Source organism: Arachis hypogaea, chromosome 12 (genome assembly GCF_003086295.3).
Source record: "Arachis hypogaea cultivar Tifrunner chromosome 12, arahy.Tifrunner.gnm2.J5K5, whole genome shotgun sequence".
Taxonomy (NCBI): Eukaryota; Viridiplantae; Streptophyta; class Magnoliopsida; order Fabales; family Fabaceae; genus Arachis; species Arachis hypogaea.
In genome coordinates, this window is record NC_092047.1 from 75,560,500 (window position 1) to 75,577,036 (window position 16,537).

The 16,537-nt window shown below is 41.3% G+C and overlaps 1 non-coding gene across 1 annotated transcript; it reads right to left on the reverse strand.

Annotated features, from left to right (window-relative positions):
* Positions 1–12,249: 12,249 nt before the first annotated feature.
* On the reverse strand, positions 12,250–12,357 carry LOC112731643 (small nucleolar RNA R71). The gene has a single exon (XR_003167414.1). It is a non-coding gene; the product is annotated as a small nucleolar RNA R71 (small nucleolar RNA).
* Between the last annotated feature and the right edge of the window lie 4,180 nt (positions 12,358–16,537).

Here is a 16,537-nt window from a genome sequence, read left to right on the forward strand (position 1 = left end):
TCTCCTAATCATGCTTTCCAAGATTTGTCTTTCATCTAACAATCAACAGTTACTCGATGCATGCTTACAAGTATCATGAGGTCTTATTCATGGGTTGTAACGGGGCTAGGGTGAAGGTAAGATGTATATGGTCAAGTGGGCTTAAATTTGAGTCCTTGATCAACTAGGATCCACTAGACACATAGAACAACCTATAAAACTACAATACATTACCTAGCTACCCTTGAGTCTCTCTTTTTGCACACTCATGTATTCTTTTCAATTCACACCCATATGCATTATTTTTATTACTTTATCTTGGGGCATTTTTATCCCCTTTCATTGCTTTCTTTCTTTTTTTTTCATATATCCCCTTTTCTTGAGTTTCTTTGTGAACCAAAATTTCAATGCATACAGTTTAATTCATTCAACACATGAGTATGTTCCAAATCCTAGAATTTTCAATTACACTACAATTACACACCTATATATCTACCCGAATTTTACCTATTATTCCTGAATGATACACATCCTAACTTACCTAAGCTAATCAAGGATTCAAATTTAGGGACATTCATGGTCTTTCACTTAGGGTTGTTGATGTGCTCTTTTCAAGAACAAAGGGAGTTTATCATAGGCTCAAAATTAGTTAGCAATGGTAGATAAAAGGGTTAAGGCCATTTGGGAAAAGTGACTATTGAAATGATGGCCTCAATCATGTAAATGCATTCATACACAAAGCAATGGACATATAGAATCAGACAAAGCAAGAATCACAATCATAGAGAGAGATATGCACACAAGAATGGAAATAATGGTTAGAAGATGTAACCATGCAATAGGCTCAAAACTTTCATGCTTGTGTTCTTAGCTCAATCACTATGTTCCAAAATACATTCTTAAAGCAAGTTTACTGCAAAAATTTTCAGAATTTTGGTAGGTCACCCAAAACAGTTTCTTGGAAAGGAAGTTTATTTTGACCAAGTAACTCTATAGAAACTAACTATCATGCAAAAGGGTATAGCAACTCTACCATGCAATATATTAATCTGGATAAACATCGAATGGAAGAGGCCCAAGATTTGAGAATAACTAGAAATATACGTCCTCCGTGCTAACGAATTAATATGCAAGGGAGGTCGGGCCGGACTTCACTTCCCCTTATCAGAGCTCCCCATTGGTTGAGTGATGTGAACATTTCGGGTTCCTCCATGCTAGGGATAACACAACGCAAAGCTCTGATGTAAGTATTCGCGGTGGTTGCCCACTCATATCTATCAAGCTTTCGGTGAAGATTTCTATCCTTTGATGTGTGGATCTCAGTGGGGTGATGATGAGCTAGAAGGAAAAGAAGTGGCAGGGCCACGTCGAGGCTTGGTTTGTTCATGGGAAGGCGTAGTATTTTCCACTGGTACCACATCGCCCTAGCTGGAACTATAATCTTCTTATCCTGGCATCCAGAAACACCCGCGCACAACTAAGTCAGATACCAATGCGAAAGGTAATTACCTGGTCGTGAACTTGACTCATCTTTTGAAAGACGAATTTACCAACTCTCCGGAGAAACACCAAACAAGCAAGCAGTTGCAAGGAACTGTGGGTGCTAGGTACACATAATGAGATAGGATCTGGGCCCAAGCCTAGTTTCCACAGTGAGGAAGCGAGCGTCAATGGACTTTGGCCTCATCGCAGTCGACCATGAATCCAAGATGCTTCTGGTTCAGCAATGACTTGGAGAATTAGTCCCAATGAATCCATACTTCTCTCGCTGACGTAAGACTTCTTGGTAGCCATCCATGTCACTTGGCACTGGTAGAACATTAAGCACTGCTGAATAGCCTCTTCTAAACTGAGACTTGCTTCCGGCGCATGTACACCGATCGAAGAGAGGGAAGATGTAGTTGGTGTAGAATTCTTCCACCCAAGAGTGGTTGATTTCCCTTGGTTTCCTTAAAAGAAACCCCATCCTCACTGTTCAATGCGGGACAAAATATAAGGAGCGACCTTGTCCGGCGGAGCGAGTAGATGCTCAGGATGATAGTTCCTTACAGCATGGAGGAAACATAAGTTCACAGAAGCGGTTGGGAAACCTTGAAGAATCTTTGCCGATTTGCCTTGTCATTCTCATCAAGAGGAGCAGGTGTCTTCCTTTCTTAGATAGGGGTTTGGCTCCTAATGAAGAGCGCACCTTAGAGTTTGGACTTTAGGGTGCCTTTTTGCGGCTGGTTTCCTTGGAGCTATCTCCTTGCCTTTCTTGGTGGCCATCCTAAAAAGGAAGAGAAGGAAGGAAAACATTAAACCCAAGAATCAATTTAGCAAAAACATGCAAGTGACTTGTGGTGCCCATGGTGAACGTAAAAGCAAGGGTCATAAACACTTGGCATGGGATGCAAGGGAAGTAAAGCATGCAATGGCATGAGAAGAGTAGTCTCAAGCATCCATAATAAAGAGAAAGTCATGTTCAATTAATATCTAATTGGCAAGTATCAACTTAAGCACACAAATTAGACTCAATGCATTAAGAGAAAGCAAGTGAATGAGGAGGAAGCACCAATGAAAAGTATATGGCTAAGTGGAGCCAAAATGGTATATGTGCATTTCCTCGAACACTTGGCGTGCAATAATTAAACAATGAGAAATTATGAATACTAACCAATTCAAAGCCCAAAATAGAACATCAATCATCACATAAACATCACACAATGCAAAGGTTAGAGAAAGAATGACAAAAGATCTATTAATGCAAATTAAGCTCAATCAACATTCATGGAGAAATAAGGAAAAAGGAAAATAAGCAAACAAAGAGCAAGAAACATCATCATGCAAGTAAAGAGAAACTAAGTAAAGCAATAAGAAGCATCTAATTAGAAGAAACATGCAAGTAAATATGGAAGTAAGGAATGGAAGAAGCAAAACCTTGATGAGTATGAAGGAACATGGTTGAATCTTCTTTTGTGAAGATGAGAGAGAAAATAGGAGAAGTGTAGTGCTACCGGAAAAGAGTGGTTGTCACCGGTGAGTGGCCGGAGACAGTGGTGGTGGATTGTGGAAGAAGAAGAGAAGGGAAGTGATGGAGGAAAAGAAAAAAGAAACTAAGGAAGAGAAAGGGTTGAGAGAAAGAAAAACAGGGCAGGGCGCGAAGGTACTAAACTGACTCGCGCAACCGGCGCGCGCGCAAGGTGCGCTGGCGCGTCGTGAGGGTGCTGGCAGATGGCGCGTGCGCGTCAGTGGCGCGCGCGCGAGAGAGAGGTTGTGCCCCAGGCACAAAAGTGGCACAAAGTTGGCTCAAGTATCTGGTTTTGTACCAGAGTGAATCAGTGAAGCAGGCGCGCGAGCGCGCACTTTGCGCGGACGCGTGCTTGATGTGCTTCGCAACTGGCGCGGACACGTATATGCGCGGACGCGTGGGTTTTGGCACAAGGTTGGCCCAATTGTGGCACAACTCTCTGGTTTTTGTAGCAGAGAGTCCACATATCTCCATCGGTGCGCGCGCGCACCGTGCGCTGATGCGTCGATGGTTAAATGCTAGGGTGCTTGGCGTGAGTTGGGCATGAAGTGGGCATAACTCTCGGGTTTTTGGCCCAAGAGTGGAATTTCGCTAACAGCGCGTGCGCGCACTGTGCGCTGGCGCGTCGATGCTCTTTTCAAAGAAAATTTTTTGTTTTCTTTATCCTTTCACCTCCTATCTACATGAACATCCTATCTATCCACAAAAGCAACAAAGCTAGCATTCCTATGCACTCTATCAATCATCAAAAGATCACAAAATCACCAAGAAACCAAGAATACAAATAAGATGGATAAACAAGAAGATCTTACCACGGTGGGTGCCTCCACCAAGCACTTTCTTTAACGTCCTTAAGTGGACGGTCCTTCTCTTAAGCTTCATCTCTCATTAGTGCATCTCCAATATGTACACCTCTAGCTCTCTTGGGGCTTGCAACCATGATACTTTTCACTCTATGTCCATCACCTTGATAGTTGCTTCACTCTTGGATCAAACAATTCCACCACTCCGTAGGGCTCATCTCCTTCACCCTGAAGGGTCCTTCCCATCTAGAGCGAGCTTGCAGGCATAAATCAGAGCCTTGAGTGTAGAGGATGACCTCATCACCTTCTGAAATTCCTTCTTCCGGATGTGATGGTCATGGAATGCTTTAGTCTTTTCCTTGTAGATTCGGGCATTCTCATATGACTCATTCCTCAAACATTCAAGCTCCTCTAGTTGTAGCTTCCTAGCTTCACCTGCCTTGGCTAGATCCATGTGCACTGATTTACCGCCCAAAAGGCTCGATGCTCAATCTCCACCGGGAGTGGCATGCCTTACCATAGACAATCCGGAAAGGACTCATCCTATCGGAGTCTGTAGGCCGTTCTATACGCCCATAATGCATCTCCAACCGGAGGCTCCAATCCTTTCTTTGCGGATTGACCACTTTCTCCAAGATTATCTTGATTTTCCAGTTGGACACTTCTGCTTGTCCATTTGTTACGGATGATAAGCAGTGGCACCTTATACGACACTCCATAGCGCTTGAGCAATGCTTCTACCTTCTGTTACAAAGTGGGATCCTTGTCGCTCACGAGGCTCATGGCGACCCATAACGGCATACAATGTGATCCTTATGAAAGAAACAACGCCATTGGCATCATCAAGGCGGGTAGGTATGGCCTCTACCCACTTTGACACGTAGTCAACCGCTAACAGAATATACAGATACCACTAGAGTTGGGAAACGGTCCTATAAAGTCAATGCCCCAAACATCAAATATCTCACAGAACAACATAGGTTGCTGAGGTATTTCATCCCTTTGGATACATTTTCTGACTTCTGACACTGATGGCAAGACACACATAATCGGTTAGCATCGTTGATAAGGTTGGCCACCAGAATCCATAATCCAACACTTTTTACGGTCCTTTGTGGCCAAAGTGGCCACCACATTCGGACGAATGACAAGCTTCAAGAATTGGTTGGAATTCGGATTCCGGGACGCATCTTCGAATTACTTGGTCCACACCCCTCTTCCACAAGTGAGGATCATCCCAAATATAGTATTTGGAATCACTCCTCAACTTGTCCCTTTGGTTTTTCGAAAAGTTGGGAGGGAAGATTGTTGCAACAAAGTAGTTCGCCATTGGGCAACCAAGGAAAGCTATCCGACACGGCATGAAAACTATCCAATGGGAATGAGTCATTGATCGGAAATGGATCAGTTTTTAAATTCTCAATGCGGCTTAAATGATCCGCAACCAGGTTTGAGATCCACTCCGGTCCCTAATCTCAATGTCAAATTCTTGCAAAAGCAAGATCCAATGTATGAGTCTAGTTTTGACTCATTCTTTGTCAATAAGTACTTAAAGCTGCATGATCCGTATATACCACTATCTTTGAACCTAGCAAATAAATCTAAACTTATCTAAAGCATGAACAATAGCTAGAAGTTCTTTTCAGTAGTGGTATAGTTGGATTGTGCTGCATCTAGTGTCTTAGAAGAGTAAGCAATGACATAAGGGAGTTTACCATCGCGCTGTGCAAGCGCGGCACCCACAGCATGGTTTGACGCATCGCACATTATCTCAAATGGCAACGTCCAGTTGGGCCTCGCACAATTGGTGTCGTGGTAAGGACTCTCCTTAGCTCTTCAAAAGATTTACACATTCACTGTCAAACTCAAAATCCACATCTTTTTGGAGTAGGCGCGACAATGGCAAGCAATCTTGCTAAAGTCCTTGATAAAGCGCCTATAGAATCCTGCATGTCCCAAAAATGAGCAGACCTCCCTCACGGATGAGGGGTGAGGCAAAGTAGTAATAACATCGACCTTGGCCGGGTCCACAGAAATGCCTTCATGAGATACTACATGTCCGAACACTATACCTTGTTGTACCATAAAGTGACATTTTTCAAAATTTAAGACAAAGTTAGTGTCAACACATCTAGCCAGGACCTTGGCCAAGCTCTCTAAACAAAAATCGACTGAAGTACCATAAACGCTGAAGTCGTCCATAAAAACTTCCAGCAATTCTCCATTAGATCGGAGAAGACACTCGTCATGCACTGCTGAAAGGTGGCGGGTGCGTTACATAGTCCAAATGGCATCCTTTTATAGCAAAGGTGCCAAATGGACAAGTAAACATGGTCTTCCCTGATCTTCAGGAGCAATATGTATCTGAAAATAGCCAGTAAATCCATCAAGAAACAGTATGAGATTTACCTGCCAAGCGTCTAGCATCTGATCGATGAAGGGTAAGGGGTAATGGTCTTTTCGTGTGGCGGCGTTCAATCTTCTGTAGTCAATACATACTCGCCACGCATTTTGGACTCTTTAGTGACCAATTCACCATCGTCCTTCTTGACCTTCGTGATGCCCGACTTCTTGGGAACAACTTGAACCGGGCTCACCCACTCACTGTCGGAAATTGGGTATATATATGATATCCGCATCCAGTAATCGGGTGACCTCTTTCTTCACTACATCAAGGATGGTTGGGTTGAGCTTCCTTTGCGGTTTCCTAACTGGCTGGCTCCATCTTGGAGAAATATCCTATGCATGCACTTGCAGGGGTCAATTCCCACAATATCCGCTAGGCTCCATCCTATTGCTTTCTTGTACTTTCTTAGAACATCTAGGAGCTTTCCCTCTTCTTTACTTGAGAGCTCACTAGCAATAATGACCGGAAACCATTGGTTGTCCTCTAAGAAAGCATATTTCAAATGACATGGAAGAGGCTTCAGTTCACTTTTTATCTCAAGATGAGGTTCCTTTTCATCAAGCTCATGGGATTCATTCTTGACAACTTCCTCATGTTCATCTTCTTGATCATCCGTCTCCTCGAAAGGGTAGCACATTGTCATGGTCTTCTTCTAGCACTCCGCTACACCATCAATTACATACATGGAGCATGGAAGTTTTCGGGAGGATTTCATGGTTCCTTAAATTAACTTGATATCTGTCCAACCAAGGAATATAACCAGTGAAGATCTACTTGATTTGGAGTTTTGAGTAAGGTCTACCAAGTAGGATGGAGAGCTTCTATTTCTGCTGGAGGCATTTCAAGGATGTAAAAGTCAACCGGAAAAACCAAATCCTGAGTTGCCACGAGTACATCTTCCGCTATCCCCATCACTGTGATCACACTTTTATCAGCTAAGGCAAACCTCGCCGCCGACTTCTTCAATGGAGCTAAATTCAACCGCACCTAAATAGAAAGCGGCATGATGCTAACACAGGCTCCCAAGTCACACATACAATCATGAAAGGTGTATCCGCCAATACAACAAGACACTAAGCACGGTCCAGGGTCACCACATTTTCTTGGAATAGGTTCCATCAAGGAAGAAGTTAAACTACCCAAGGATAATGTCTCCAATTCTCCTATCCTATCCTTCTGTGTACACAAGTCTTTCAAAATTTTGCATACTTTGGAATTTGTTGAATTGCATCAAGGAGTGGTATGGTTACCTCAACCTTTCTGAACACTTGAAGCATGTTCAAATCAAACTCCGGTGTTTTCTTTGCCTTCTTCACCATAGAAGGAAATGGAATAGGAACGGACTCATCCACTATGGCTTTCCTCTTGGGTTCCTTGAGGTTTACTCCTTCTTCCTCATGCCTTTTGTCTACCACCTCTTCTTCATATGGAGCTTCAACAACTACCTCTTCCTCATGAATTTCTCCCATGACCCTTGGAGGTATCTCTTCTAATGTAGTTCCGACCGTAGAGTGATGGCATTGAGACCGCCTCTTGGATTTGGTTGGGGTTGGGATGGAAGGTTAGAAGAACTCGAGGGTTGGTTCGTGTTGTTATCGGGGTTTAGTGTTGGGTTGACATGTTCATCTTTGAAAGCAAGTTGGTGAGGTTAGCCAATTGGGTACTCAAGGCATCAAATTGAGCCTTGTGCTCTCATCTCGTTTTTCCATAGCGGCTCTATGCTCTTCAACTTGGTTGTTAGAAGATGGAGAGTTTGGTTTTGGTTTTGTTGTCTATGGTGTGGTGCTTGGTACTTGGTGTAGTTGTTTTGTTTTGGTTGGAGTGGCTTTGGTTGGCTTGGTAGTTGGTGTTTGATGAGCGGATAATTTATACGCTTTTTGACATTGTTTTTAGTATGTTTTTAGTAGGATCTAGTTACTTTTAGGGATGTTTTCATTAGTTTTTATGTTAAATTCACATTTCTGGACTTTACTATGAGTTTGTGTATTTTTCTGTGATTTCAGGTATTTTCTGGCTGAAATTGAGGGACTTGAGCAAAAATCAGATTCAGAGGTTGAAAAAGGACTGCTGATGCTGTTGGATTCTGACCTCCCTGCACTCAAAATAGATTTTCTGGAGCTACAGAACTCGAAATGGCGTGCTTCCAATTGCGTTGGAAAGTAGACATCCAGGGCGTTCCAGCAATATATAATAGTTCATACTTTGGCCAAGAATTGATGACGTAAACTGGCGTTCAACGCAACCTTCTGCCCAAATCTGGCGTCCAGCGCCAGAAAAGGATCCAAAACCAGAGTTGAACGCCCAAACTGGCACAGAAACTGGCGTTCAACTTCACAAATGGCCTCTGCACGTGCAACACTTAAGCTCAGCCCAAGCACACACCAAGTGGGCCCCGGAAGTGATTTATGCATCAATTACTTACTCATGTAAACCCTAGTGACTAGTTGTTATAAATAGGACCTCTTACTATTGTATTAGACGTCTCTTTTTGACCATTTTTGAATCCTGGATTGTATTTTGATCCTGTGATCTCGTTTAGGGGGCTGGCCATCTCGGCCATGCCTGACCTTCACTTATGTATTTTAACGGTAGAGTTTCTACACTCCATAGATTAAGGTGTGGAGCTCTGCTGTTCATCAAAGATTAATGCAAAGTACTACTATTTTCTATTCAATTCTTCTTATTTCGCTTCTAAGATATCCATTCGCACCCAAGAACGTGATGAAGGTGATGATTATGTGTGACGCTCATCACCATCTCCCTATGAACGCGTGCCTGACAAACACTTCCGTTCTACATGAATTAAGCTAGAATGAGTATCTCTTAGATCTCCTAACCAGAATCTTCGTGGCGTAAGCTAGAATGATGGCGGCATTCAAGAGAATCCGGAAGGTCTAAACCTTGTCTGTGGTATTCTGAGTAGGATTCAATGATTGAATGACTGTGACGAGCTTCAAACTCGCGAGTGCTGGGCGTTAGTGACAGACGCAAAAGGAGGGTGAATCCTATTCCAGCATGATCGAGAACCGACAATGAATAGCCGTGCCGTGACAGGGTGCGTGAGCATATGATTCACTGAGAGGAGGGATGTAGCCACTGACAACGGTGATGCCTTGCATACAGCCAGCCATGGAAAGGAGTAAGAATGATTGGATGAAGATAGCAGGAAAGCAGAGGTTCAGAGGAACGAAAAGCATCTCCATTCGCTTATCTGAAATTCCTACCAATGATTTACATAAGTACCTCTATCCCTATCTTATTAATTATTATTCGAAAAACCATTATCCATTTATATCTGCCTAACTGAGATTTACAAGGTGACCATAGCTTGCTTCATACCAACAATCTCCGTGGGATTCGACCTTACTCACGTAAGGTATTACTTGGACGACCCAGTGCACTTGCTGGTTAGTTGTATCGAAGTTGTGACAATTATGTATTGAGATCAGCACATCAAGTTGCTCACGTTGCCAGGGATTGTTTGAGCCTGGACATCACAATTTCGTGCACCAAGTTTTTGGCGCCGTTGCCGGGGATTGTTTGAGTTTGGACAACTGACGGTTCATCTTGTTGCTCAGATTGGGTAATTTTCTTTTTATTTTATTTTCAAAAATTTTTCAAAAATATTTCTAAAATTTCTCATCTGTTTTCGAAAAAAAAAATTGTTTTCAAAAATAAATTATTCTATGGCTTCAAAATTTTTAAGAATGAATTCTAGTGTTTCAGGAAATATGTTGAATCATATCTGGCTGTAAAGCCATACCCAAACTACTTTGGGATTGGTATTCAACTAATCACTCCAGCCCATGTAATTATATGTTGCAGCCTGGCTGGCTGTAAAGCCATGTCTAAATTTATTTGGACTGAGGCTTGCAATTTATTGGCAAGAGCAATTTAGCTGTTGCTCATCTACCCGCTGTTGATCCATGATCACCTGCTGAAGCTTGGCTGGCCATTGGCCATGTCTAGTGTTTTGGACTGGAGCTTTCTTTGAAAGCTTGGCTGGCTAGTGAGCCATGTCTAATTCCTGGACTGAAGCTTTAGACTAACATGGCTAGATTCCTGGAATTCATATTAAAAATTTTGGAATCCTTATTTTCCTTATTTTTCCTTTTAATTTTCGAAAAATATAAAATAAAAATCCAAAAAAATTAGAAAATCATAAAAATAAAAATATTTTGTGTTTCTTATTTGAGTCTTGAGTCATATCATAAGTTTGGTGTCACTTGCATAAGCATCTTGCATTTTTTTCGAAAATATCATGCATCCATAGTGTTCTTCATGATCTTCAAGTTGTTCTTGGTAAGTCTTCTTGTTTGATCTTGATGATTTTTTTGTTTTGTGTCTTTTCATGTTTATCATATGCATTCTTGAATTCTTAGTGCGTAAGCATTAAAGAATTCTAAGTTTGGTGTCTTGCATGTTTTCTTTGCATTAAAAATTTTTCAAAAATATGTTCTTGATGTTCATCATGACATTCAAAGTGTTCTTGGTGTTCATCTTGACATTCATAGCATTCTTGCATGCATTCATTGTTTTGATCTAAAAATTTCATACATTGCATAATTTTCATGTTTTTCATAAAAATTCAAAAATCAAAAAAAATATCTTTCCCTTTTTCTCTCATCAAATTCGAAAATTTGGATTGACTTTTTCAAAAATTTTTAAAATCAAATTGTTTCTCATGAGTCAAATCAAATTTTCAATTTGAAAATCTTATCTTTTTCAAAATCTTTTTCAAAAATCAAATCTTTTTCAAAATTCTTAGTTATTTTCGAAAATTCCAAAAATATTTTTCAAAAATCTTTTTCTTATTTTTATATAAAATTTTCGAAAATAACTAATCAATTAATGTTTTGATTCAAAAATTTGAAGTTTGTTACTTGCTTGTTAAGAAAGATTCAAACTTTAAGTTCTAGAATCATATCTTGTGATTTCTTATGAATCAAGTCATTAATTGAGATTTTAAAAATCAAATCTTTTTCAAAACTAATCTTATCATATCTTTTCAAAAATATCTTCTTATCTTATCTTTTTCAAAAATATCTTTTCAAAATATATTTTCTAACTTCCTAACTTCTTATCTTTTCAAAATTTGTTTCAACTAACTAACTAACTTTTTGTTTGTTTCTTAACTTTTTTAAAACCACCTAACTAACTCTCTCTCTCTCATTTTCGAAAATATCTCTCCCCTTTTTCAAAATTTCTTTTTAATTTATTAATTATTTTAATTTTTAAAACTTAATTTTCGAAAATTACTAACAATTTTTCAAAAACCATTTTTCAAAAATTACTAACTCTTTTTCAAAATAATTTTCGAAAATTTTCCCTCCCCCATCTTATTCTATTCATATCCTAACATCTCATCTCACATCTCAATCCTCATCACAGTTGTGTTTCTTCCATTATATTACATTCTTTATCTCCCCCTTTTCTTCCACTCACAAAGGGATCCCTATACTGTGGTATAAAGGATCTCTATTATTATTATCATTTTTCTGGCCATTCTTCCTTGTCATATGAGCAGGAGCAAAGATAAGAACATTCTTGTGGAAGCAGATCCAGAACCTGAAAGGACTCTGAAGAGAAAATTAAGAGAAGCTAAAATACAACAATCCAGAGATAACCTTTCAGAAATTTTCAAACAGGCAGAGGAGATGGCAGCCGAAAATAATAATAATGCAAGGAGGATGCTTGGTGACTTTACTGCACCTAATTCCAATTTACATGGAAGAAGCATCTCCATTCCTGCCATTGGAGCAAACAACTTTGAGCTGAAACCTCAATTAGTTTCTCTGATGCAGCAGAACTGCAAGTTTCATGGACTTCCATCTGAAGATCCTTTTCAGTTCTTAACTGAATTCTTGCAGATATGTGATACTGTTAAGACTAATGGAGTAAATCCTGAAGTCTACAGGCTCATGCTTTTCCCTTTTGCTGTAAGAGACAGAGCTAGATTATGGTTGGATTCTCAACCTAAAGACAGCCTGAACTCTTGGGATAAGCTGGTCACGGCTTTCTTAGCCAAGTACTTTCCTCCTCAAAAGCTGAGCAAGCTTAGAGCTGATGTTCAAACCTTCAGACAGAAAGAAGGTGAATCTCTCTATGAAGCTTGGGAAAGATACAAACAGTTGACCAAAAAGTGTCCTTCTGACATGCTTTCAGAATGGACCATCCTAGATATATTCTATGATGGTCTGTCTGAGTTATCTAAGATGTCATTGGACACTTCTGCAGGTGGATCCATTCACCTAAAGAAAACACCTGCAGAAGCTCAAGAACTCATTGACATGGTTGCTAATAACCAGTTCATGTACACTTCTGAAAGGAATCCTGTGAGTAATGGGACGCCTATGAAGAAGGGAGTTCTTGAAGTTGATACTCTGAATGCCATATTGGCTCAGAATAAAATATTGACTCAGCAAGTCAATATGATCTCTCAGAGTCTGCATGGAATGCAAGCTGCATCCAACAGTACTCAAGAGGCATCTTCTGAAGAAGAAGCCTATGATCCTGAGAACCCTGCAATAGCAGAGGTAAATTACTTAGGTGAACCTTATGGAAACACCTATAACTCAACATGGAGAAATCATCCAAATTTCTCATGGAAGGATCAAAAGCCTCAACAAGGCTTTAATAATGGTGGAAGAAACAGGTTTAGCAATAGCAAACCTTTTCCATCATCAACTCAGCAACAGACAGAGAACTCTGAACAAAATGCTTCTAATTTAGCAAATCTAGTCTCTGATCTATCTAAGGCCACTGTAAGTTTTATGAATGAAACAAGGTCTTCCATTAGAAATCTGGAAGCACAAGTGGGCCAGCTGAGTAAAAGGATCACTGAAATCCCTCCTAGTACTCTCCCAAGCAATACAGAAGAGAACCCAAAAGGAGAGTGCGAGGCCATTGACATAAGCGCCATGGCCGAACCTGTGAGGAGAGGAGAGGACGTGAATCCCAAGGAGGAAGACCTCCTGGGACGTCCAGTGATCAATAAGGAGCTTCCCTCTGGGGAACCAAAGGACTCTGAGGCTCATCTAGAGACCATAGAGATTCCATTGAACCTCCTTATGCCCTTCATGAGCTCTGATGAGTATTCCTCTTCTGAAGAGAATGAGGATGTTACTGAAGAGCAAACTGCCAAGTTTCTTGGTGCAATCATGAAGCTGAATGCCAAATTATTTGGCATTGATACTTGGGAAGTTGAACCTCCCTTGTTCATCAATGAACTAAGTGATCTGGATCAACTGACATTGCCTCAGAAGAGACAGGATCCTGGAAAGTTCATAATCCCTTGTACCATAGGCACCATGATCTTTAAGGCTCTGTGTGACCTTGGTTCAGGGATAAACCTCATGCCCCTCTCTGTAATAGAGAAACTGGGAATCTATGGGGTGCAAGCTGCTAAAATCTCACTAGAGATGGCAGACAGCTCAAGAAAACAGGCTTATGGACAAGTAGAAGATGTATTAGTAAAGGTTGAGGGCCTTTACATCCCTGCTGATTTCATAGTCCTGGATACTGGAAAGGAAGAGGATGAATCCATCATCCTAGGAAGACCTTTCCTGGCCACAGCAAGAGCTGTGATTGATGTTGACAGAGGTGAAATATTCCTTCAATGGAATGAGAACTCCCTTGTGTTTAAAACTCAAGGACCTCCCTCTGCAACCATGGAGAGGAAGCAGAAAAAGCTTCTCTCAAGGCAGAGTCAACCAGAGCCCCCACAGTCAAACTCTAAGTTTGGTGTTGGGAGGCCACAACCAAACTCTAAGTTTGGTGTTGAACTCCCATATCCAAACTCTAAATTTGGTGTTGGAGAGTCTCAACAAAGCTCTGCACATCTGTGAGGCTTCATGAGAGCCCACTGTCAAGCTATTGACATTAAAGAAGCGCTTGTTGGGAGGCAACCCAATGTTTATCTAAATCTTATTTTTATTGTTTTTCATGTTTTCTTAGGTTCATGATCATGTGGAGTCACAAAATAAATATAAAAATTGAAAACGGAATCAAAAACAGCAGAAGAAAAATCACACCCTGGAGGAGCATCTGTCTGGCGTTCAAACGCCAGAACAGAGCATAGTTCTGGCGCTGAACGCCCAAAATGGGCAGCTTCTGGGCGCTGAACGCCAGAACAGGCATGGTTCTGGCGTTCAACGCCAGAAATGGCACACAGATGGGCGTTGAACGCCCAAAATGGCCACCAACCTGGCGCTGAACGCCCAGAGTTGGGTACAAAGGCATTTTTACATGCCTAATGGTGCAGGGATGTAAATGCCTTGACACCTCAGGATCTGTGGACCCCACAGGATCATCTCAGGATCTGTGGACCCCACAGGATCCCCACCTACCTCCACTCACTTCTTCTCACCACTTTCTTTCACACAACCCCATAAACACTCTTCCCTAAAAACCCCTCACCAATCACCTCAATCTCTCTTCCCCACTAAACCTTCACCACTCACATCCACCCACTCTTCCCAATAAACCTACCTCATAAACTCCACCTACCTTCAAAATTCAAAACCAATTTCCCACCCAAACCCACCCATATGGCCGAACCTTAACCCCCCTCCCTTCCCTATATAAAGCCCTCCATTCTTCATCAAATTCACACAACACACCCCTCCACACTCTCCTTGGCCGAAACCACATATCCCTCTCCCTCTCCATATTTCTTCTTCTTCTTCTTCTATTCTTTTGTTTATTGCTCGAGGGCGAGCAATATTCTAAGTTTGGTGTGGTAAAAGCATAGCTTTTTTGTTTTTCCATTACCATTGATGGCACCTAAGACCGGAGAATCCTCTAGAAGAGGGAAAGGGAAGATAAAAGCTTCCACATCCGAGTCATGGGAGATGGAAAGGTTCATCTCCAAAGCCCATCAAGACCACTTCTATGATGTTGTGGCCAAGAAGAAGGTGATCCCTGAGGTCCCTTTTAAACTCAAAAGAAATGAGTATCCGGAGATCCGACATGAAATTCAAAGAAGAGGTTGGGAAGTTCTAACAAATCCCATCCAACAAGTCGGCATCCTAATGGTTCAAGAGTTCTATGCCAAGTAGGACGGAGGATGAGCTTCTATTTTCTGCTGGAGGCATTTCAAGGATGTAAAAGTCAACCGGAAAAACCAAATCCTGAGTTGCCACGAGTACATCTTCCGCTATCCCCATCACTGTGATCACACTTTTATCAGCTAAGGCAAACTTCGCCGCCGACTTCTTCAATGGAGCTAAATTCAACCGCACCTAAATAGAAAGCGGCATGATGCTAACACAGGCTCCCAAGTCACACATACAATCATGAAAGGTGTATCCGCCAATACAACAAGACACTAAGCACGGTCCAGGGTCACCACATTTTCTTGGAATAGGTTCCATCAAGGAAGAAGTTAAACTACCCAAGGATAATGTCTCCAATTCTCCTATCCTATCCTTCTGTGTACACAAGTCTTTCAAAAATTTTGCATACTTTGGAATTTGTTGAATTGCATCAAGGAGTGGTATGGTTACCTCAACCTTTCTGAACACTTGAAGCATGTTCAAATCAAACTCCGGTGTTTTCTTTGCCTTCTTCACCATAGAAGGAAATGGAATAGGAACGGACTCATCCACTATGGCTTTCCTCTTGGGTTCCTTGAGGTTTACTCCTTCTTCCTCATGCCTTTTGTCTACCACCTCTTCTTCATATGGAGCTTCAACAACTACCTCTTCCTCATGAATTTCTCCCATTACCCTTGGAGGTATCTCTTCTAATGTAGTTCCGACCGTAGAGTGATGGCATTGAGACCGCCTCTTGGATTTGGTTGGGGTTGGGATGGAAGGTTAGAAGAACTCGAGGGTTGGTTCGTGTTGTTATCGGGGTTTAGTGGTTGGGTTGACATGTTCATCTTTGAAAGCAAGTTGGTGAGGTTAGCCAATTGGGTACTCAAGGCATCAAATTGAGCCTTGTTGCTCTCATCTCGTTTTTCCATAGCGGCTCTATGCTCTTCAACTTGGTTGTTGGAAGATGGAAGAGTTTGGTTTTGGTTTTGTTGTCTATGGTGTGGTGCTTGGTACTTGGTGTAGTTGTTTTGGTTTTGGTTGGAGTGGCTTTGGTTGGCTTGGTAGTTGGTGTTTGATGAGCGGATAATTTATACGCTTTTTGACATTGTTTTTAGTATGTTTTTAGTAGGATCTAGTTACTTTTAGGGATGTTTTCATTAGTTTTTATGTTAAATTCACATTTCTGGACTTTACTATGAGTTTGTGTGTTTTTCTGTGATTTCAGGTATTTTCTGGCTGAAATTGAGGGACTTGAGCAAAAATCAGATTCAGAGGTTGAAAAAGGACTGCTGATGCTGTTGGA